We start from the raw sequence: 24520 nt of genomic DNA on the forward strand, positions 1-24520 counted from the left end.
AGAGCCATCAAAAGACTTGCTTTCAATTACAGACAGTGTACTTGTCCCAGTATCACAATACTTTACCCTCAAACTTTTTATTATTTCTTCTAATTAGTTATAAATGACAGTAGAATGCATTTTGACACATCATACATATACTCTCATTCTTCTGGTTGTACATGATATAGAGTTACATAGGTCATGTAATCATATGTGCACATATGGTAATAATGTCCAAGACATTGTACTATCATTCATTCCTACCCTCAAAGTCCCTCCCCTCCCTTCACTCCCCTCTGTCTAATCCAAAGTACCTCTATTCTCCTCCCCACCCATATTGTGAGTTAGCATTCACATATCAGAGAAAACATTCAGACTTTGGTTCTTTGGGATTGGTTTATTTTACTTAGCATGATATTCTCCAGTTCCATCTATTTGCCAGCAAATGCCATAATTTCATTCTTCTTTAAGGTTGAATACTATTCCATTGTGTATATATACCACAATTTCTTTATCCATTCATCTGTTCAAGGGCACCTAGGCTGGTTCCATAGTTTAGTTATGAGTTTAGCTAGAAGTGGGATAACTGGGCCAAATGATGGGTCCATTCCAAGTTTTCTGTCCTCAAACTCTTGAATGAGTTTAATTCTTGATGCATAGTTGTATTTTACTCTATGTCCCCAGTTGTACTCAATATTGATTCTAAGAATACTGCTTGGGAAGACAAGCTGCAAAGAGAATTCAATACCATATTATAAACCAGTTTTTCCTTCCAAAATTGACTATTCTTTAAAACAACGAAAGTGAATTTACTCTTCTTTCTTCTGGAATGATTTGTTTCAAGAACAAAGTAACTATTTATGTATGGAATCCCCTAATTGCTCTACTCGTCCCTGCCCTCATATGCCTAATAGTAAACAAATAAAATTTAGACTATGTTTGAGTATTAAACTACGTACTTTCCATGGGAACAATTAAGATCATACTATGTAGGGGTGAGGGGTAGCATGTTGGTAGCACATACTTAGCTTGTTCTAGGTCCTGGGTTTTACCCCCAGAAGCACCAGAAACAAAGAAAGATTATTATATACCATAATCCTTTAAAGAACTAGGATTGAACTAGGTCCAAAAGAACAAGGAAAAAGAGTCTCTAGAAAATAACGGGTACAGGGCTGGGGTTGTGACTCCATGCTAGAGCCCTTGCCTACCATGTGTGAGGCACTGGGTTCAATCCTCAGCATCACATAAAAGTAAATAAATAAAATAAAGGTATTGTGTACATCTACAACTAAAACAGATTTTTAAAAAGAAAGTATGGTTTACACCTTCTTTCTCAAATTTGGAGTTGTATGTTTTTTGATGATTAAATTTTTGAAGAATTGAATTTGCTACAATGAGAGGCCACTCACAACAATTGCTAAAAATACTATAGATTAAAAGAATAATAATGAATGTGATGTACACAGTAATACTGATTACAGAACAAAGTACCCATTTAACAACCAACATAACTGGGGGGACTGGGAAGTCCTAAACTGTAGTGTTTGGTGGTTTTCACGTAGTTTTGGTTGATTTAAATGATAATATGATCTCATTGATCATGGAGTTAGACAGAGATGCTAATGTAAGGCTCACTTGTCATGATATGGCTCAGGCATATTATTGCTTAAACTTCTTTTTATGAAATTTCTTTTTTGGTACTGGGATTGAACCCAGGGGAGCTTAACCAATAAAGTACATTCCCAGTCCATTTTTCATTTTTTTATTTTAAGACAGGGTCTCACTAAGTTGCTCAGGGCCTTGCTAAATTGCTGAGGGTAGCATTGAACTTGCTATCCTCCTGATTCTCCTGCTCCTGCCTCCTGAGTTGCTGAGTTTTGTGTAGCTTTTAATGTGTTTATGTTTTGGGGGAGGTGGTTTGATCCATGAAACATTCACAACAATAATAAGCCAAGCCATAATAGAAGTATCTTTTATCTCTTAATATTTTACTGCATTTTTTAAAAAGTCCTTGAAAGAGAATTCCTCACCTTTCATCCTGAAGATTACAATGAACTGCCCAAATTATTGCTGCATGACAGCAGTGAATGACAAATCTCTATTGACATTGTATCAGTACATAATCTACTAGACTATCTGAAGAATAACTAGGCAGTAAAGGAATAAGAGAAAATTTTCTTGCCCCAAAACATTCAAGGAAAGAGATGCAAATCTAAAGTGGAGATAGAAAATATTAATTTGTAAATAGGCCTACTATTGTGGGACAAAATTTGAGTCATGAAACCTAAAGCATTATGTGAAAACTGAAAGCAAGTAACCTTTCATGTCATATTCCTTTAATAAGACTCTTCTGCTCAAAAATAATAGCTCAATCCTAGTTATAGTCAGCAAGTGAACAAATATACAGAGGAATAGAAAGATCTATCTTTTAAAGATAGAATCATTTTTGTCTCCAAAATATAGGTTGAATGAGTAATTACAGAAGTGGGAGATGATATATGAAACTGTTAATCTCCTATAACTACATTTTGGGCCCAATTCTCTCTCCCAAAGGAGCGGATCAACCACGATCCGGAGGTCAGCCATTGGTCCTCAAAGAGATGCCAAGTAACACTGTCTGGGCTTTTTATGAGTTCACCTCCATTTGAGACATTGACCTGAGGTAAACTGCTTGAGAAATAGTATTTTCCTTTGATAAACTGAAATTTCTCACAGAGTCTTCAAATACAATATTTGCCAATTCCTTTCCCATCTTGCTTTCCTGCTGCAGATAGGTAACAAGAGCCTAGGCTAATCTTCGGCTACTCCTTTAAACCCTGTCTAAAGTTTGTTATTCTCTGGTAAAACGCACTGGGACACATATTATTGTTAAGTAGAAGTAAAATTTAGTCTTATAAGAACATTCATGCTTGATATAGTTCTTTATCTCCCAACTGTCAGGTTTTAAATTTAAAGTCCACTGTTCTTGAAGGTGCCTTAAAGAAAGAGGTCGGTAGAGGGCGTCACGATCGCAAAGGAAAGAAGTTTAGAAATAAAGGTAGCTTTCAGGTATCACTCAAGTCTCATTTGAAAGACTAATCAAAGTTTTAATAACAGTACCATCCAGGAGCATGGATGAAGGAAGACTTGTGACCAAAATTAATCCCCTCACAACGGTGGATTTTTTTCTTGTCTTTTCCCCCTATTTTAAAATTATAAAATACTTCCAAAATAAAATGTAGAAATTAGTATGACATTACTTTCTGCTCACTGCCAGGATGTCACATCATTTAAATTATTCTAATATTTTCCTTCCAATCATTATTTTTTAAGTAATTAGTTATTACAGATAAAATCAAATGTTATAGTAAACAACTACTGGTTCATATTTCCTTACCTCTACTTCTTTAGGAAAAAACACTATTCTCATTTACAGGTTTATCACGCCTTAGTATATTTTTATACTTTTACTACATATATACTTAGAAAACCATATGCTTTTGCATATTTAAACATTCACACATGCATATATATAATACCAAAGAATACACAGAATTTATTAACATTCTTTTATTGTTCAAAAGTGTGACAATACATATAACTATAATTAATTTATTTTAACTAATAAATTTCTGTATTGATATATGAACTGCAACTTATTTTTACCATTTGCTGATTATGTGCATTTAGCTTGATCCAATATTTTGGTTATTCTAAGCAAAGAGCAGTTTTATACATGCTTCCTTTGAAAAACAGGAACTGACCAGTAATAGTTTTCACCTTTCCAAGTTGATTACATAATGAAAAAATTTGTTTTTCACATTGTTTATATAATATATCCTCATCAACATTTAGGGTTGTCAGACTTCATAATTAATGCCAATCCACCAGATGTATAATAATAGCTCAGTGTTGTTTTAATTGTGTTTCTCTGATTATTAGAGAGGTTAAGCACATTTTCATGATTCTGACATTGAGTCATATTCCTACATAACCTGCCCTTAGCTTTTGGATATTGTTCTACTGCAATTTTTTAAAATTCTGGAACTATATTTGTTTAGAAAAGCTTGTAGGTATATATATGTACTACAAGTATCTTCTCATGGTCTGTAACATGATTTTTAAGTTTGCTTATAATACAGTAAATGTTGCTGAGGCAAATGCTTTTGCATATCAAAATAAATTTAAATTTCCGATAATACTACATAACAAGATCCAAGTGAAAAGTGGAGGGAAAAAAGCTTTAAAAGCTTTTTGAAGACATTACAGAGATATCTTTGTGAAGTTGAAATAAATACATAAAACAAAAAGGAGATGACTAACAAAAATACTTAATACTCTTAAGAGATAACAAAATTAAGCCTCTCAACAAAAATGCATTTCCAATGTTAATTAGAAAAATGAAAAAAATTACTTACTTATGGAAAGGAACAGGAAAATGTGATTAAAAATTTATCAATAAAAAAGATTCAGAGTTGAAATAGATGTTGTAATTTAACTGATAAATACACAAGTAACTTAATATAAATAAATTCAAGAACTTAAAGGAATAGGACTTAAAGAAATAGATGGGATTAGTGAGTAATAGAAGGTGATCTCAGAAAACAAAAAGGAAACTCTAAAAAGACCTAAGGGGGAAATCCTAGGCCTAATCTAGACATTAAAAAGTATAATAACAGAAATGAAAACTTTTCTGGATAAGCTTTAATAGCAGATTGGACACTAATAAGAGAAGATCACACATTTCTGTGATTTCTCTTGGCCTCAACAGAAATAATCCAAACTGACTGCACAGCTCTGAAAAATTCTGACCAACAGATGAGGGAACTCAAGAAAAACTCGCCTATTTGAGGAATTCCTTGTAAGACTAGAATGAGTGGGCCCTACTGCCTTCCTGTTTTCAGTTATTACCTAGGTATAGTTTGAGGAAAGTGTGCGGTTGGTCACAATATGCTGGTGTGCTGGTGGGTCCAAAATGGCAGCAGCCAAGATAATCAGACTTCATTTAATTTGTAGCTATCTAATTTACAGTCATGAAATTCTTCAAAGTATTCTCTTATTATCAACCAACAACATTTTTTGGAATTAGCATCAATTATTTCAATGCAATAGAATTTTAACACAAACTATTCTGACAAACTTTCTACATCTTTTTAAAGATGATAACATATCTTTCATCTTCAAGATATTACTAGATATGCTATTTGATTTACAGTTAAATTTTAATAAAAAGTCATAAAAAGGGGGACTAGGGATATAGCTCAGGTGGTAGAGTGCTCACCTCAGAAGCACAAGGCCCTGGGTTCTAAACCCCTGCACTGCCAAAAAAAAAAAAAAAAGTCATAAAAAGTAGAATAAGCACTAATTCTACTAAATTTTCACATATTATACATTATCATGTAATTTATTTTCTGGAACTAGTTCTAACCCTATCTTGTATTTTAGTTCCCATCTTTCCTTATTTTAACTTACATAGCAGGTATAATATGCATTGCTTTTCCCAACCAGTTCTCTTTATCAACTGCAAAGAATCAGCATTTATACTATTGCCAACATATTGCTTAATCATTTTTCAGGCTTTCTTCTTCTTTCAAGCTATTTAGTCAATTCAAACACAGCCAAATGTTTAAAGTTCAAATACAGTCATGTTTGTTAAAGGTTTGAAAATTTTATCTTTAAATCTTACTAATTCACACTTAATTACTTTAGAATTTGTGAGAATGCAGTCAAATATTGAGGAGAAAGTTACAACTACATTGCATCAGAAGGCTCATTGAGAAAATGTGCTCTAAAAGCATTTCATAATGAAAATGTTTATTGATTTGAAAGAGCAAATTCTACATAATTATAATATAACTACATTTCGATCCATCTTAAACTGATGCTACTTAGAAATTTCTAGTCGTTTTTCTGTGAGGGGATTGCATGCTCTTAGAAACTATAACCAAAGTCATCTTTTGAGAGTGTAAGTAAAAATTTTAAAAGAACCTCAAGAACTTTTAAAGAGCCATATATAAATATCTATAAAATTAACACATAGAGATCATTGTTTGTATCCTCATGTGCCATAAGAACTTTAGAATGCCTTTGGTAAAGCCAAAGTAAACCTAATTGTTTCTACAAAGAAAGTTATAATCTAATCATCTAATGCAATAATGTGATAAAACTTTTACAGCATACAGAGTATATAACAAGTAGAGATGAGTAATTGTGATGTTTTCCTCTATCTAGAGTTTCTTTTTTTGAGATTCATCACTCATTTCCTTATTGAGTCCATCTGTGAATAATAGTAAAACACAATGCGATATGGGAATTCAAGTATTCAGAGGGAGATTTTCTATTGAGAATGGAGCATAGTTTACTAGGTTTTCTCCTAACCTAATTTTATTTTCAAAAATCTTTCTATGTGATTGCACCTCTGATTTCCTAAGTTCTAAAATATTGGATCATGGGAGGTCTTCATAAGAGAGAGAATTATTATGGTCAGTAAAAAATTCTTGCCTATAATTGGAAATTTCTTATTGAATCTGGAGTATGATTTTCATAACTGAAAATCAGGACTTGGAAAACAGTGATCACAACAAAATGCCGTCCACCTTTGGAATCAACCTGAACATCAAAACAATCTCCTACATTATTTTTTTTAATTTTTATTATGTCAGATTTTTTCCAATTTAGTTCTATTTATACTACGTGCTTCAAAATATGACTATATATATTCTGGAAATACATTCGTGTGTGTGTGTGTGTGTGTGTGTGTGTGTGTGTGTGTGTGTGTGTTCTGTGGCTATCAAATTTACCTTCCCTTTACTGCTTGTAGGGCCTGCCCAGGATGGCTATAGTTAGGCTCTCTCACCAAGGCTTCCAGCAGGCTACGTTTTGGATATACAGCCAAGTTCATTAACACCCTGATTCAGTGCATGTACTCAAGGTCATACACATTTGTTTATGAGCATGTTCCCACTTGTGTAACCTGTTGGCAATGTGTCACCTTTGTCTGGTTTGCATGTAAAAAAGGCCTGTGGAATGACTCATGGGGGCAAAATGAGACTGAAACTGAGGCTAAATGGGGCTCAAGCTGAAGGTTGAAGGCTGCTGCTGCCTCTGAATAAAGAATGTCCACTTTACCAACTGTGTCTTACATCTCTTTCACCTGCTGGGATCTGAAATCTGTTTCCCAGGGTCTGGGCTTCTACCTGACATAGCTGCAAGTAGATGCAGCTTTACTGAAAATGGACCTAATCCAACCGAACCACTTTTTATCCATTAACTTCATCTATTATATAAACTACATTTTAAAATGCAAAATATCATATTCTCTGGAAAATTCTCACACTAAGGATAAGTAGTAAAGGAACCAGAAGGCATATAGAGAATAGGAAAAAGAAGGAACAGGAAACAATTGAGCAAAGAGCATTTCTACAACATTTGCTAAGTCTGGACAAAGGGAAAGACAGGCTACTTAGCAGGAATTTTGTGATTCATTATGCGTTAGAGTAATGGTTAGCTATGGAAATAGAATACTTATTTATATTTTCCAGTGAATGTGTTTTCCAGGAACAGACCAGCTTAACTAGAGGGCACTATGTCTCCAGGCAGAAAAACATTGAGTATTTCTTATTTCTAAGTGCTTAAATATTTTAAATGGCCCAAAGCCCAGCTCTGAGTTGGTTGGTGGCAAGAAAGTAGATCTGGTTTTGAACACTGGCAGCCTTTATCTATGTTCATAGTTATGGAATGTTTAGTAATCAAGACACAGGGATTAACTGATTTGATTATCTGTGTGTGAGACAAATCAATCAGCCATATACAGTATACAGCCATATACAGTTGCATATGTAGTATACAGCTCAAATCTGACCCATAGAGCACTGCATCCTAATAACAAATGTAATTACCTGTCATTTCTAATAATGAATAAGGGCTTTGATCTGATGGAATTTCACTTGTACTACTGATTTGCTCAATTTGTATATAAGATCCTCCCCACACCCAGGCAATTCAACTGTACTTTGAAAAAAATATTTTTAAAGGAAGCAGTGAAGAAACCCATGGTTAATGCTGATCTCGCCACTCAATTGCTTAAGCTCAGTTACACCATGAAGTCATTACAAATTAGTGATCCAGGAACTTTGCTATATTAGGCATGAAAGAGTAAATGTTCCTAGCATTCAACCCTGTCTGTCCACCAGAGGCTAGGGTGTGATGCAAAAGATGTACAGATGATTGCAAAGCTATTACTGACTTTTTTTTTTTTTTCTGGTGTCTAAGTAATATTTAATAAAATTCCAAAGTAACAATTTTCCAATTCATTTCTTAATCAAGCAAAATTAAATAAATTATTTAGCATTTAATATTGAGATTAATTTTTTAAACTAAATTACCCAGTTTGGCAGTGGTTGTTGATCATATTTACCAAATTAATACAGTCTTACCTTGATTTGGAAAAAATAACTAGTTCATTTATTCTTACCCCATTATTCTTATTAGCATCACATTCACTCTTGGAGACTACTTATCATATGGACCTCTGACCCTGACCCTGACTTTTTTGAAATCTTCTATGCAGATTTAAAGGCTTTAATCAACTATATCACCTAGCATTTTATTGTTCTTCCTTCCTAGGCATATTATTTGGTATTTGATAAAGTCTTCACCCAACTAAATAGAAAGCAGAAATTCTGTAGTTTCCTGCAGCTTTAGGATCTGCTGACCTTGAATTAAAAACAACAAAAAACATCCATCTATCCAAAAGAGAAGCTTGTTACACACATTTGGAAATCCTGGAGTTATCTACTCAGGTACTCTCATTAGGACAGTATCCCTATTATTATGGTCATCTGGTCCACTTGGGTGGCTGTTCTTTATTCTGGAAGTAGCAGATACTTTCTTCCAAATGGGTACTTCTAACTTTGTTTCTTCAGAACTAAGTTTTTCTAAGAAATTACCAGCATATTCTTAGCAGCACTTGCTAAACAATTCCAGCACATCTAGTTTATTCTTATGCTCTTCCCAAAAAGTGTTATAAATAACTGCATATCCAAATCTACAAAGGATCTTATATGTAGGATCTCATACCTGTCAAAGATACGTGCATCTTTCCCCTGATTTCAGGGCAGGGGAAGGAATGCTGTCTCTCAGGGGTCCTGGTTGTACTCCCTGTATTTAGGATCAAAGCCATTCTATTTATCCATTCAGCACTGAATATCTACTTCCTTCATGGGCAGACAGGCACAGAATCTGATTCCAAGTCACTCCAGAATTATACACTGTTACTCTATTTTGCCTTCACCAGTAGTCAAAGCTTATTGTCTCCAACTCTCATGTGTACCAGTCACTAACTTGTTAAATTCCTCAATTTTTCAACCTTCTCTTATTCATAGATTTGGCACTTGTGAAATTTTTTCCTCTCAACTCTGAACACTGGCTTCCTTGAAGAGAATTCTGATTCTTCAGCTATACTTTCTTTTAAACAAGTTATGCTGCTTCATGATGCCAAGGGAACCAATTTTCCAAATTAAAGATCCCCTAGTGATCTGACTACCCAGTACTGCCCTAAGGGAAAATGTCCTGAGAAGCAAGCCCCTACCTAGACACATAGAACTCATTGTTGAATGAGTGAAAAGTGGGTAAGATTAGCTACCCAAACATTTACACAAGAAACAATATTGCAATGTTTCTAGATGTTTAATGATCCTGCTTCACAAATCATAACTTTATACACAAAGGCAGTAAGAACAAATGAAGAAGCCTTCCATATCAAATGCATTATATTCTTGAAATACTGAGAACAATTATACTATAAATTGAATATAGGATTTCTTATGAAATTAGTCACTGATCCAAGAAACTACTAACATAATATAATTTAGGTTTCATTAGAAGTAATTAATGCTTTATTTTGAGGCATTTGGAAATATAACTAGGTAACATGAATTCCTACATATGAGGTACAAACAAACAACTGGTATGAAGTCAATCTGATATCTTTAAATAGCAGGTATTCTTTGAAATTTATTTTCTTAAACTAACAGAACACACTGTTTCAGGTCAATAAGTATAGTCAACATTTTTTTATCAACTTTATGTTGGGAACTAATGGTCCATAAATATTCATGAATATCTCACATATCTGCATCATCTGGGTCTTCTGAAGAAAGATACTTATAGTCAACGTAAGAATATTGTATATAAGGGCATATGCAGAATAGAAAAATAGAAAAATAGAGACATCTTCCCCCTCTGGAGATTTCTACAGTGGTAAAGATCCAAGTCTCTCCCTGGAGGTTTGCTTACATTCCAGAATAAGGTAGGTTCTCTCTTGGAAGTGAATGGGCAATTTATTATCAACTGTGTATAAGACTGGAGTTTCTTAATCTGGGTTTTATTCTCCAGTAATTTAATTTTCTCCCAGCACAGGTATAATTCAAGTTTCAGCACATCACCCTGTGAAGAATGCAACTCAGAGAACTAGTGCAATAACATTATTTTCACTGAGTCTTTTGCTCAGAGTAATAAACTGTCTTTATATCTATCCCAGATGTCTTTTAATTATGTATCTATTCACACATATCTTCAATATGTATATAAACACATATATGACCATTATGATACACATACACATACATACACATATATATACATACATACATGTAGATAAGATACTATTAAGTAACTGTATAACTTAGTTATTTAACTTGCTGGACATTTTACAATTTAAGGCTTTATCAAGATATAAAGGACATAAAATAAAACCATTTCAAATGTGGACTCTGATGAGTCTTGACACATACACACACGTGTAAATGCTTATACAAACATGGTGGCATTTTATATTCTAATACAAAATATTTTCATCACCAAAAATAGTTCTCTTGTGCTCACTCCCATCTCCTCTATATCCTTAGATAGAGGCAACCACTGATATGATTTCTTTATCTGTGGATTGAATTCATCTTTTCTAGAGTTTTATATAAATGAAATCACACCATTCACTCTTCATAATATTTTTGAGATTTAGTCATGATATTACTTATAACAGTAATGCTTTTCAATAGCTTATTATTACAATATATTAATATTCTTTCATATCTTTATGCCTTCTGTTATTGAAAGATATCTGGGATATTTTCCATGTTGGAGCTACCTCAATAAAGCTTCTATGATCATTACTTTGCAGGTCTTTGTGTAGAAAAAAATTTATTTCTCTTGGATAAATGCATAGGAATGAAATGACTGGCTGCATGGCAGGTATATTATTAGCTTTATTCAATACTACCAAACTGTTTTCCAAATTGGTTGTATCATTTAACATTTAATAAATGATGTATGTGTTCTAATTGCTTCATGTACTCTCCAAAACTTGTGTTGTTTTTTAATTGAGACATTCTAATGCATGTAGCAGGGATGTTTCACATGATAGATATTGCTGATTGCAGTTCATATCCATTTCTACTTGTCTGTCCCTCCTACCCCTAAATGTTATAGGAATTGAAGAGTTAGAGCTGCTTTCCCAAACTTCCTTGAGGCCAGACTTCTCAATACAGTCTAGGATCTTTCAATGAGATTAACTCTCATCTAATTTGGAAGAGGTCAAGGAAGTGAAGACCATTCTTTTCTAAAATGGTGACATTGGCACTATCTTGGCAGCAGCTAAATTTCATGTCCTCCATCTTACCATAGTCATGGGTATAGAGAAGCTGTAACATCAGAGCATGGTGGAGACAACAACCTGTTCCTGATCTCTAAGTTACAGCAGCAGTGGTGGCCTCTGACTTTCTTTCTTTAAGACATTCCAACCATTTTGAAATCACTTAGAGCTCCTTTTAAAAATAGTTTTCTCTTTCAAGTTCCTAGAGGTCTCTATGTTATCTGAACCTCAATTGTTCGAATAGACAATAGGAAAGGAATAAATGAAAAAGAAAGTCTATGAAACATATAGGTAGGGTGTTAGCAGGATATCCTCTCCACTTCTCAGGAAGAATTGTTTAATATCATTATTAGTTTATCACTGCAATATTTTTTTTAACAAAGATCAGTTGACAATATATTGATATTAACATTTTTGAGAACTCTCTATGTCCCAGGCTCTGTGATAATTAACTCGATGCTTATTATAAAACTGTTAGTCACAGCGCAGTCATTAAGTCAAATCTATTTGAATCACTTCCTACTGTGTACCAAAAAAAAGTATTTAAACCCACGTCTGTCTAAAACAAGATTTATATCATTTTACTAGCATCGTGTCACCTTTCTGATAAAATTTGCTGCTAATTATCTATCTCAGGAAAATAGAGGGGCACTCTCCCAACGCTTGTCCATGTACAATCTTGCCTACTTCTACCTTGCTTTCTTCCTCTAAGGGTTAGAAGGGAAATGATTGTTTTCTCCCTCTACTTAAGAAAAATCTCAATTACTTATACAAGAATAAGGTAGGCTGATAGAGACTCCAAATTCAAAATTAATGCATATTTTTTATTTATTTATTTGGGTACCAGGGATTGAACTCAGGGGCACTCAACCACTGAACCACATCCCCAGCCCTGTTTTGCATTTTATTTAGAGACAGGGTCTAACTGAGTTGATTAGTACCTTGCTTTTGCTCAGACTGACTTTGAATTCTCCGTCCCCCTGCTCAGTCTCCCAAGCCACTGGGATTACAGGCATGCACACTGCACCTGGCGCATATTTTTATTTTTAATTGACATATGAAAATCGTATGTATTTATGGTATATGGCATGCTGTTTTGATACTTGTATAAAATGTGCAAATGGCTAAATCAGGCTAAGTAACATATTCACTACATCACATATTTAATGTTTGTGGTAAGAATTCTTTTGGCCATTTTCAAGTATGTGAGCTGTTGTTATTAACCAGGAACACCATGTTGTACAATAGATTTCTTGAACTTATTCCTCCTAGCTGAAATTATATAACCTTTGACTATCCTCTCCCTAATCCCTCCTGCTCCCATTCCCCGGTAACTACTATTTTACTCTCTGCTGCTATGAGTTGAATATTTTTTAGATTTCACATATAAGGGAGGTGATGCTATGTTTGTCTTTCTGTGTCTGGCTTATTCCATTTAACCTGATGTCCCCCAGCTGGATCCATGTTGTCACAAGTAACAGAATTTCCTTCTCTTTTAAGGCTGAATCATATTCCATTTGTGTGTACACCCCCATTTTTTCTTTCTTTCCTTTTATTTTTTTTTCTTTTTGGTACTAGGGATTGAACCTTTACCCCTAAGCTACAACTCCAGCCCTTTTCATTTTTAATTTTGAGACAGAGTCTCACTGAGTGGTTTAAGGCCTCCCTAAGTTGCTGAGGCTGGCCTCAAACTTGCAATTCTCCTGCCTTAGCCTCCAAAGTTGCTGGAATTACAGGCATGCACTGCCTGGATTCCAATTATTTGAAGCATTCATTCTTTGATGGGCACTTGGGTTAATGTCATTTCTTGTTCACTGTGAATAATACTGTAATAAACATGAGAATGCAGACATTCCTTTCTTTGACACATTCATTTCTATTCCTTTGAATATGCGCAGTACTGGAATTGCTGGATCACATAGTAGCTACACTTTTAATTTTTGTGGAAACTTCATATTGATGTTAGTTTATTACATGAGGTTTGCCTGTACGAATTCCAGAACTGGACAGATGACTTCATAAAATTATTGAGACTCAAATTCCTTGAGCCCTGCTAGTTCATCAGCTTCATTATATTTAGCTTCCACTGCATGGTTGAAGATATGCTCAACCTCCAGTCATCTACTCTCCATTCTAACCAGCATGAAAGATGACAGGCCATGAAATGGGTGTCTTGTCTTTACAAGGATGCATACTAAAAGTTACATAGACATCTCTGTCTATGTCTTATGGCACCTACTTGTCATATATTAGCTATACCTATTTATATGGGAAGGGTTAAGAAATCAGATAGCTTTTTGTGGTTGTTATTGTTGTTGTTCTTGGAAGTCATATGTCGATTTAAAAATTAGGATTTGCTAAAGAGAAATAATTGTAAACTAGACCTTAGAGGGTAACTAGCAATAACATCCACTCTCCATCTCTGTTTAAGATTCCATCTCAACTTCTAAGAGATCCATTTTATAAAATTCGGACAAATTCATCATGAAATATGACCTGCATCATATTTGACCTTTTAGCCTCAACTTCTGTCAACATCATCTCATACTGAAAATGCAGAAAGATAAATTTTTTCTATAAAATTCTCTTTATATCACTAAAGGTTTAATCAGAGAAGCAGGGCCACTACCAGTAATATAGAGTGAGATACTTACTATAGATATTAAATTATTTACAAGTGTGGAAGGTGAGTAAGAAGTCTGTCAAGGTGATTTTTTTCTATCTGAGGTTGAGCCGAGAGGTATGGATGACCCGAGCCAGTCATCAGACAATGAATGCGGAGAAGAGCAAGGAGAAACTGGAAGCACAATGGTGAGCTGGAACCTAAGTCTATCTCTGGGCTCTTCTAAGAACTTTAATTCTAGGACGGATCTGCAGGAGAAGCTGGCTCTCTTGACCACAGATCTGCTCACATGCCTGAGGATTCAAAGAAACTGTGGGAGAAAACCCAACAGGAAAGAAAGGAGCTGCAGCCCAGCATGTTGACCCATGCCAGAAGGTAAACCAACACAACCCTCAAGCTTCACAACCTGCAGCAACCCTCCAAAGCACAACATGACTCTTTCACTTTTTCCTACCATGTGAATATAGCTTGCAATCAATCATAATCCAGAACAATGCTGGGAAATGGTTTGGAAAACCCACTGGAACTCAGTTTAGTTAACACAGTATAAACCTGTATGTTACTTGCATCTTGTTTTAAAAACGTATTTCTTCAAACTCATTTTCCATGACTACCAAAACTAAATTAATCAATTCACCCACATGTTCTCAAAGCACCATGTGCTTAAACTTATCCTAAGATTTAACTTATGGTTTGGCTGTCTGACCTCTAATATACAATATCTTTGAAAACCTGGAATTGACCTCACTCCAAATAGGTGATGAATAAATGTGTGCTAAATAAATGAACAAAGGTTGAATTCTTCTTTCCCTATCTCATTAATGGCATAAAATTATTGCATGTTGGAATAAATCAAGAAGCCACACAAAAAGTGATCATGACTTCAATTCCAAACACAGGAATACAAAATATACTTAGTATAAACCAGTGAAAGTAAAAATCATTATAAGGTAAAACTTTGAAAAATAATTGATAATATTAGAAGTAAAGAAATGTAAGAACTTAATAGGAAAAAAGTAATAATAACAGTATTTTGAATATGCCATATGTCAATATGTCATGATATATGTCATATGTCATGATGTGACTAGTCATGATGGGCTGGAGTTGTGGCTCAGTGGTAGAGCACTTGCCTGGCATGAGTAAGGCCTTGGGTTCAATCCTCAACACTACATATAAATAAACAATGAAATAAAAGATCCATTGACAACTGAAAAATATTTTTAAAAATCTCCCAATAATCTTCCAGAAGAAGAATGAATATATACAATATCTTCAAAAGACAATGTATACAATATCTTTAAAAGGCATTTAAAAACTTTCAACTGAGCTGTCTCTTGATTAATAATCCAAAGGACAAATTGATTAGTAACTTTTCTGCTGACGGAGATAAAGATGAATGAGGGAGGGGAATGTTAATATATGTTAATGTTTTTATGTGTGTGCAAGGAGCAACATGGTCAAAGGCATGAGACCCTGTTGCCATTCTGAGGCAGAACAGAATGGTGAGCCGTGTAGTAAGACCCCAGAGGAGAAGCGAGGTCAGAGCTGGTTTGCAAAAGATTCTCTCCATGATGGAATTCATGTACATGATACAAAGAGAAACTGAGATCCCATCAGGAGTGAAATGACTAAACTGAGCATGACAGGATAATAACAACTTTTATTGGAGATAACAGACTATAAAAATTTTATAGAGAGGGTCCAGAAACAATTTTCAGTGAAAGGTAAGATGTTCCTCTTCTTGCCAAAAGTCTTAGAATAGAGCAAAGGTAGGACAAGATTGGGGTAGACAAGACTATTTTTGTGTGTGCTTCGTAAAGTGATGCTAATGAAATTTTTGCAAACGAAACTTTTGCTAAGATTTTCCCAGTTAACCTCTCCACAACGGCAATGTTACATATCATGGAGACCATATTGGTACCCCACTATTATTGAACATTAAGGACTAAGGAGTTATAGACCTACATTTTTCCTGGGTACCAATTTTTATTGAGTTTTCAGATACCCTCAAGCCAAGTAGAAAATGAAGAAAGAAAACATAATTATCCACATTTATGATTAATCAGTCAATTAACAATTCCTTAAAATTTATCTGTGTGAATTTTAATACTTCCCATTATTATCAATAGGTATTATTTATGCTTTTTCCCCATCTCTGTTGGTTTAAATCCATTATCATGTATTTAGAAGAAAAATTTCTGGTGCATTTATTTGGAGGAAAATCACCTCCTACATATTGTAAATAATCCCTTTAAAGGCAAAATGGTAAAACTTGTAGTCTAGTAACAATTCTCTTCATCTAGCACACAACAGTTTGTCTTTTAATTTATCACTTCTGATATTTACTCTACAAAATGGAAAAATGAAAGTTTTAAGTATGGAAAAGAGTACACACAGATTTTTCATTGAAAATAAAAAGAACTGTTTAAATGTGTGCTCTATCTTATCACACTTAGAGATACTTTTTTGAATTTATAGAACCGATTATATCAAATTATTTCATGATTTTAAGAATTAACTCTTGTTCAACCCCAGGGCTGCAAATGTCCCAGGCATACCATTTACTGATCCCAAAGAAAAAAGTTTGTAGGACTCAATCCAGAGGTCTTGGACATTTTATTTCTTACTCACTCCTCAGCATAGCAGACCCGGGCACAATGGAGTGCCTCATCATGTTCAAAAACAGAGGGAATATACAGAGAATAGGTTGCATGCCCACTGTGTAGAAGGATTCCTTCAGATGTTTTATAGATACATTCTTTAACTTCACACCAAGGTCACTCTGTTTTGTTCTTCATCTAAAAACTGGAAACAAAGGGGACAACTTCCCCTCTCCATTTCCTTCATGATGCCATCTTTAGGGTTCTTTTTATCTCACTGTAGTATTTCCTAGGCACTGATTAATGTTCATCCCACTAACTTTGTTTTGTGGTTTCTATATACACACACAGTTTTCTTCTTCCCAAAGGGCAACTTTTATGAAGAAAGGGCAAAATGAAATACAAAATTATGAATTATTTGCAAATCTCAACCTAGTCCAAAGGCCTTTGTTTGTTCTGGTTTTGGTTTTTGCTGTATGGGGATTGAACCCAGGGACTTTCCACCACTAAGCTACATCCCCAACCTTTTTACTTTTTATTTTTAGATAAGGTCTTGCTAAGTTGGTTAGGACTTTGCAAAGTTACCCAGAATAACCTCAAACTTGCTCCCCTCTAGACTCAGCCTCCCAAGTTGCTGGGATTACGGACATGTACAACTGCACCCAGATAAAGGCCTTTTGATGTTTGTTACACACAGATTTTCATTTACCTCTACGTATATCTACCAAATAAACATGTGTCAGGTGCTCTGGAGGTTTTTTCTTTTTTTTTAAAAAAAAGTCCTTTCTTTATTATTTCATGAAAGTGTAAAGTATGAATAAACATGTGAAGATAACCACCAAGCAAAATTAATGAGTACTCTTTGTCAGAGTACCTGAACCCCATTAGATTTTTGACACCTATTTGTAATGAAAGAAAAGAAAAAAGGTGAGGGGATAAAAGGTATATTTCCCAAATAAAAATTATGTTCTTAGAGCTATTACTTATGTACCTGTTTTCTTCCAATAAAAATGTCTGAATTTGTTGAACTTAAATTTTATAAGTAAAACAAGTTGTTAGATTCAGAGATGTAAAGTCAGGCTATGACATTGTACAAAGCATTAAATCTGAAATGTGTCAATGCCATTTAGTTTTTGCTGGAAATTATTTTTTTCACACTTTCTGATATTTCCAAAATGTTTACTATATTAAATAACAAGTTGATTTTAATATCATTTATTAAAGGTCTATACACAAAGAACTTGCCTCTTTCAACTGTGCTTCTGTTTGCATCAAATGTGAATTTGCCTAGATTTTTTTCTTCTGACTATATACTGAGCAATGTGCCTTTTATGCTGCTGTGGAATCGCCCTGTCATATACTTAGCAATGAATTAATATCAAGATGGGTTTTCATCTTTGAAAAATGAACCAATATTTTTTAATAAAAAATAAATTGGGTATTATTTATTATACTTGACAAGCTACTCAGCTAGGCAACATTTAGTGATGTTCCAGATAGAAAAGATTTAGGTAACATTCTTTAAATATATGAGCCCCTAGTGAATTTGGGGAATTTGGCAGTGTTTGTAATCATCAGTTTTGTCTTTGCCTCTGAAAAACAGCAAAAAAGTTCATCAGTCCATTAAAGGGCTATTAGCCAACTGAGAGTTAGTAAATAGACTAGTATTATTAACAAAATGCTATTTTCCCCCTTAGTATAGCAAATGCATTAAATAGGTTACAAAATGAAACAATTAGCTTAATGTATGTTTAAATCAACTAGCAGAATAATTTATAATATTTAAAGGAAACTATTACATTAAAACTCTATGACTTCTAAAATGGAAATGGAACAAAGCCGTCACACATTTGCTATATACTTTCATAATAGACAACATCACTTTTAAAACGAGAGATTAAAAAACAATTTTCCACCATTTTTTTTTTTGTCATTCCCATAAGATGTAATGCCAGTGTAAAATATTCCAAACAGCAACACATCTGCTGGAAATATCACAGAAGGCCATCTAGTTTAGTCTATGTACTGCTCTCTAAGTATATCCTTCCAAGAAAAATCTGTAAATGAGAACAACCAAATATCCTGACATTTTCAGGGAAGGACAGATAGAAATACTCAAAGTTAAATAAGAATCTTTGAGTGTTGTTGTCTTATTGGTGGTGGCAGTGGTCCTGTGCTACTTAAAACATGCTAAGAGCATATACTATACATAGGGAGAGCACAGACTACATATTATCACAGGATTTAGAAATGCTTCAACTATAAAGTGGAATTTCAAAGAAGAAAGGTAGGAGATTGTGAGTGAGGCAGAAATTGGGATAAGAGGACCACACATTTATCAGAAGAGTTGGCCAAATAAATGAGTCTGGCTTGCCTATGGCTGTGTTGTTTTGACTCACAAATTGCTTTTGCACTCCAGTGCTCTAGTAGATTATTTCTTGTGATCCTAGAGTATGCTTTATCTGTTGTTGAATATCTATGCCATATCGGTGTTGCTGTGTAGCCTTTACAAAGTAGTCTCATAACCTTGAAATTTTTGTTTTCTCTTGATGAGGATGATAAGAAAAAAGCTTTCCTATTACCCTGTTTATTGAAGGCCACAGAACACAAGATGCATTACCTCTACTGCTAAGCCAAAACAACCTTAAAAGGGTTTCCAACCTACAGGAAAACCTTAGAGTAGCAGATTTGAAATGAAAAGAATCCATCGTTACAAGACCAAGGTTTTAATGCACCGAGTGAAAGAGAAACAAACCTAAGGGGAGAAAGCAAACTAGCCCAGAGAGAAAATAGCCATATCATATGTATGTGGTAATTAGATTTGATTGGTGAAATGCTTTGAATTTGAAAAGTGCTACATATTTTATTATGCTATGTAAGTGATCGCAGAGACTAGAGACCAAATTAACTTTCCTGAAAGTTGCTCTGCTTACCACTCAAATTAAATCTGAAACAGTTGATGGGGAAACTGCTAAACATATCCAAATGCTTTGTTCTTTCTGCATGTCAGTCAATGAGCCAGAAGCATTTTGTAAACTCACCTGGAATACGACATAAAAATGATCCCTGTTCATCAGAAACTTCTCTATTGGAAACTTAGAGAAAATTACAAGTTTCTCTTCTGAATCAAAACCCTTTAACCACTAAGAAACTTCTTGAAGTCAGGATCATGTTGCATGTGACTGAGTATTCCCTAAACACCCAACAGCGTGGCTTGCAGGGAAAGAAAAAAAAAAAAAATGTTTTGCTGGATGAATGAGTGAACAAATGAATTTTCTGGCTTAAATTATATTTTTTATGACTTACAGTGCAGTGATGAGAAAGCTGTGCACTAATTACCAAAAGCAAACTTTTCCTTTTATTCTACCCAAGTGGCAATAAAAGATTACCAGACCAGTTTCCCCATAAAACCTTTTAGACTACTACATGTTACATCATGACTCACTTTCAAGTCACATCTTCAAGATGCTCAGAATTCTACAAGTCTGTTTCCTGACTAGGAGTAACTGGGAAAATTAAAATCAAAAAAGTTCCAATGCAAAGAGGAATGGGTGGCTCTATTTTAAGTATATAGGGAAATTTAAACAGGAGAAATGCACTTGTGGTTCCAGAATCTGGATGCCAGGGTGAAGAGTGAACAATATTCCCTATCTTCTTATAATATCATCTTGACATCAATAGTGCAACAGTCAAAAAATACCCAATCTAAAACGGAGAGAGCATACACAAACAACCATCGGAGGTTAAATAGAATAATAAAATATCAAGCAACAAAGGAGAGGTAACACAAGATCATGAAAGGCTTAATTAAGAAAATAGGACTGGAGTAAAACCTGGAAAAATTAGTAAGATTTGGGTGAGCTAGGATAGGAATAAGTATATACCATGCAAGTAAAGCAGTCTTAAAAAGAGCAAAGATCTACATTTGCTTTGTTCCTCATGCATGTGATGTTGTCTTTAGTCCCATTGCTAAAAATCAAATATTCTCTATTTCTGCTCCTAAGGAGCTTCTGAAATGTTCAAACCTTGCATTTTAAACTAGCATGAGAGGTAATTCAGCCTGATTTGTCTATTTTACAGAAGAAAAGTAAAGAAATGAAAGGTGACTTTCCCCAAGTCACATAGTAGTTAGTGGCAACTCATTCTAGAGCATAGGTGCTGTAAAATCCATTCTAGTGGAAATTAGGTGTAATATAGGCTGTATAGAATTCAGTGCATGCTATCTCCCAACATCAAAGAAAACTCAGTGTTTGTCTAACAATTTTCTTTTCTCATACTAATTATCATTGTTGGCATTATATTCTGATAAAATTAGCAACATCATGATTTGATGGCTCATACCAGTTCCTTACAGTTATTCCTTTCCTGAATTCAGGTATCCTTTCATCAACATTCAAGAACAAAACATAATTGTCCAGAGTTTTTTTTTTTCTTTTTTTAAGTTCTAATATGATTTCATTTCCTCCATAGTTTCTCTACATCAGCTGTGGAGATGGATAATTTGGGTTTATCCTCTCTTCATCTTATTGGTTTGAAAGAAACAATAACATTATTTAATTAACTGCATCTGTCCATGATTTTCCCATGCTTTACCTAAGCCTTTTTTTTGTTTATTTCCTTTCTATAATTCTTTAAATATATATAATTTATATACATTATATATAAATTATGAAGATTTGCATAATTTTCATTTTATTCCTTACCTTTGCTTGCCTTATTAATTTACATTCTTTTCACTTAGTTCTGCAATATTTCTATTTTTCTCTGTGCCTGAATTGAATTACTATGTGGATTTAAGCAGAAAATGAAATATTTGTCTAGGAGCCACCACTGAAAAGATTTCACTGCTACTCATATTTACAAAAGCATGCCAAATTAATTATGAAAGCAATTGGAGATTATGTTTCTATACTACAGCTGCATATGCAGACAAGGCATGGCCTTGTTCAACAATGAAGAACCCTCGTTCTACAACCCTATTCCAAGGAACTCAAGGCAAAACATCAATATATTTTAATCAATAATCATATAAATCATACATTCATCCCAACCTGACCAAAATTATATACCATCTTCCACTTATTAAAAAATATTTGGGACAAAGGTTTGAGAATTTTTACTATCTATATTAAATTTTTTAAAGACTGAAGAAAGGACACATAGACTTTACAAAAGAAGGGGGGAAAGTCATTCAGATAACTTTCTGGTATAACCAGGATGGCCACACACCCACACATTGAAACAAAGAAGAGCTGAAAATCTCCAATCCTATCTTTATTCAATATTTAGAGATAATATGAGTTCCCATAGGTATATGGAAACCCTCCTGGGGTCCACCTCTTTGTTTCAATATTAATAGAGGTGGTCAATCTCTTTTCTACAATTTTGATACCCAAATCTCAGAAATTCAAAAAAAAAATATGCAATTCCTTTTGAGGCAGCACTTATGCAGTCTGAATTCATTTAACACAATTCACATTGACATAAAATTTCAGATATTCATTTACATTATTTCATATGAATTATTTGCAAATTTCCCTGCAGAAATACTTTATTAATTAATGTATTGGTTATTAAATGCCATCAATCCTTGCTGTTGGCATTATATAACAGTCCATCTACGCACTCTATTACCTTCCTAAAATTCAAAGGTATTTGAATTTCAAAACACATTTGGCTACAAGGCATTTGGACTTATATTAATATTTAAATCTAGGTCGCAAAATATGGTTTTCAAATCATTTTTACTTGAGTGATGTTCTATAGTCTTGAAAATATTGTATGTCATATACATTTTCAAATTAAAAATTGAGACACCAGGCAGTTCAGTGGCCTCTTCAGGATTGTGAAGCCAATAGTAGATGGACCTTCAGCCTACAAAAATCCAACAGCTGGTTCAACTTGGTAGATGCCTAGTATTGAGTACCTACTAAGTCTGAGATTTTCTGTTTTTCAAAGTCTGATTAATTATCTAAAATTGTTTATTTAGTACTCAAGAAACAAAACTATTCATGGAGTTTCAGAAAGATTCTAAATTTGTCAAGCATCAGTGAGCATTAAATGCAAAGTTTAAACCTCTTAGATGACACTGGTCTTGTCATTTTTTCATGCAAATGGACTCATACACTGTCCACTACTTAGGCACTCTGCTTCCTTTTGAAATCTTTTTTTATGAATACTTCAGATATTTTTAGTTACCGAAATGGAAACTAAATTTTTAAAAAACCATAGTTTTCCCTTTCTAAAGTGAATGTATAATTTCTTTCAGGAAACTTCTATGTTGTTTGCCTTTGTAACTGAATTTTAAAACTATATTGTGTTTTGACCTAAGAGAGTCATTGCATTTCAAACTATGGAAATTCACATAGTTGGATCCTGTAAAGTTTACCTGGGTTTTTAGTTTTGTTTTACTTTTGCTTTTTAAAAGCAACTAGATCTTTAGCCTAGGAGATTGTTGTGTGATGACAAATAAAGGAAATATTCCATTTATACAGTGAGTTATCAATGAACTAAGACAAGATGTTTCTTCAGAACAACTCTCCACCCAGTGCTTCCCACTCCCTGTTTCATAAGCATGTGAAGCAGTGCCGATTGCTCTCAGCCAGCCTCTGCATCACCAAATTCCTAGATTGGAAATGTCCTCAGAGATAACTAATATTCAATGACCTTAGAAGTAAAAAGATTCCCAGAATAGATGAATCCTACAACTGATCACATAAAAAAAGTTACCAAGTCAAATCACTAAAATGACACAAAAATATTCAACCAAGGCACCAAGGCTACATTAAAAAAAAAAAAAAATGTGTTCTAAATTCACACTATTACTTGGAGGGGAAGTGGTAGTCGTAAATAATAATGAATTCTTAGTAAAATAACTGGGGCTTCTCAAGGACTAAAGATAAAAAAAATATATTCCTACCTCTTTCTTTGCTTTCTTTGTATGTCTTTCCATTTTCTGCTGGTGTAGCTAAGTACCTGAAGCTGAGTAAATATGTTAAAGAAAAGAGTTTTCTTTAGCTTCCAGTTTTGTGGCCTGTAAGTTCAATGGCAAACAGCTCCATTTGTTTGGCCTCTAGAGAGGGCCTCATGGTGGATGGCATTATGGGGAGATCACCTGTGACAAAGGGAGATCACATGGTGAGACAAGAAGCCAGAGAGATTCAGAAGCCAGGTTCGACCTTTTCATAACAGCTTATTCCCTATGTTAATTTGGAACTAACCAGGGTCCCAGTCCCAGGAGAACTATATTAATCCTTGTTGAGGACACTGTTTCCAATAATCAAATCACCTTCCTCTAGGCCCCACCTTTCAAAGCTTCTGCTGCCTTAACATTGTCACACTGGGGACCAAGATTCCAGTACATAAACCTTCAGGGGACACACTTTAACTATATCCAAACCATAGGAGTAAGAGAAGCCAGTTGAAATATAAATCATAATGGAGAATTATAGACATTTAAAATGTCATTATCTCAATTAGCATAATTTAGATGAAGAGTGTATTAGTCAGGGTTCTCTGTAGAAGCAGAACCAACAGGATATGTATATGTATAATTGTAAAATGGGATATATTAGGGTGGCTTACATGATCAGAAGCTGGATCATCCCATGATGGCTGTCTGCACACCGGAGAGTCATCTGGAGCTCCTGGAGAAACCAGTAGCTGCTTAGTCCAACAAGCTGG

At 34.2% G+C, this 24520-nt stretch overlaps 1 long non-coding RNA gene across 1 annotated transcript; it reads right to left on the reverse strand.

Annotated features, from left to right (window-relative positions):
• Positions 1–377: 377 nt before the first annotated feature.
• LOC306663621 lies at positions 378–24520 on the reverse strand. Its single transcript, XR_013764491.1, has 3 exons — positions 24422–24520; positions 23757–23951; positions 378–710 (listed from the first exon to the last, which is right to left on the reverse strand). It is a non-coding gene; the product is annotated as an uncharacterized lncRNA (long non-coding RNA).

Source organism: Sciurus vulgaris (genome assembly GCF_902686455.1).
Source record: "Sciurus vulgaris genome assembly, chromosome: 1".
In the NCBI taxonomy this organism is placed as follows: Eukaryota; Metazoa; Chordata; class Mammalia; order Rodentia; family Sciuridae; genus Sciurus; species Sciurus vulgaris.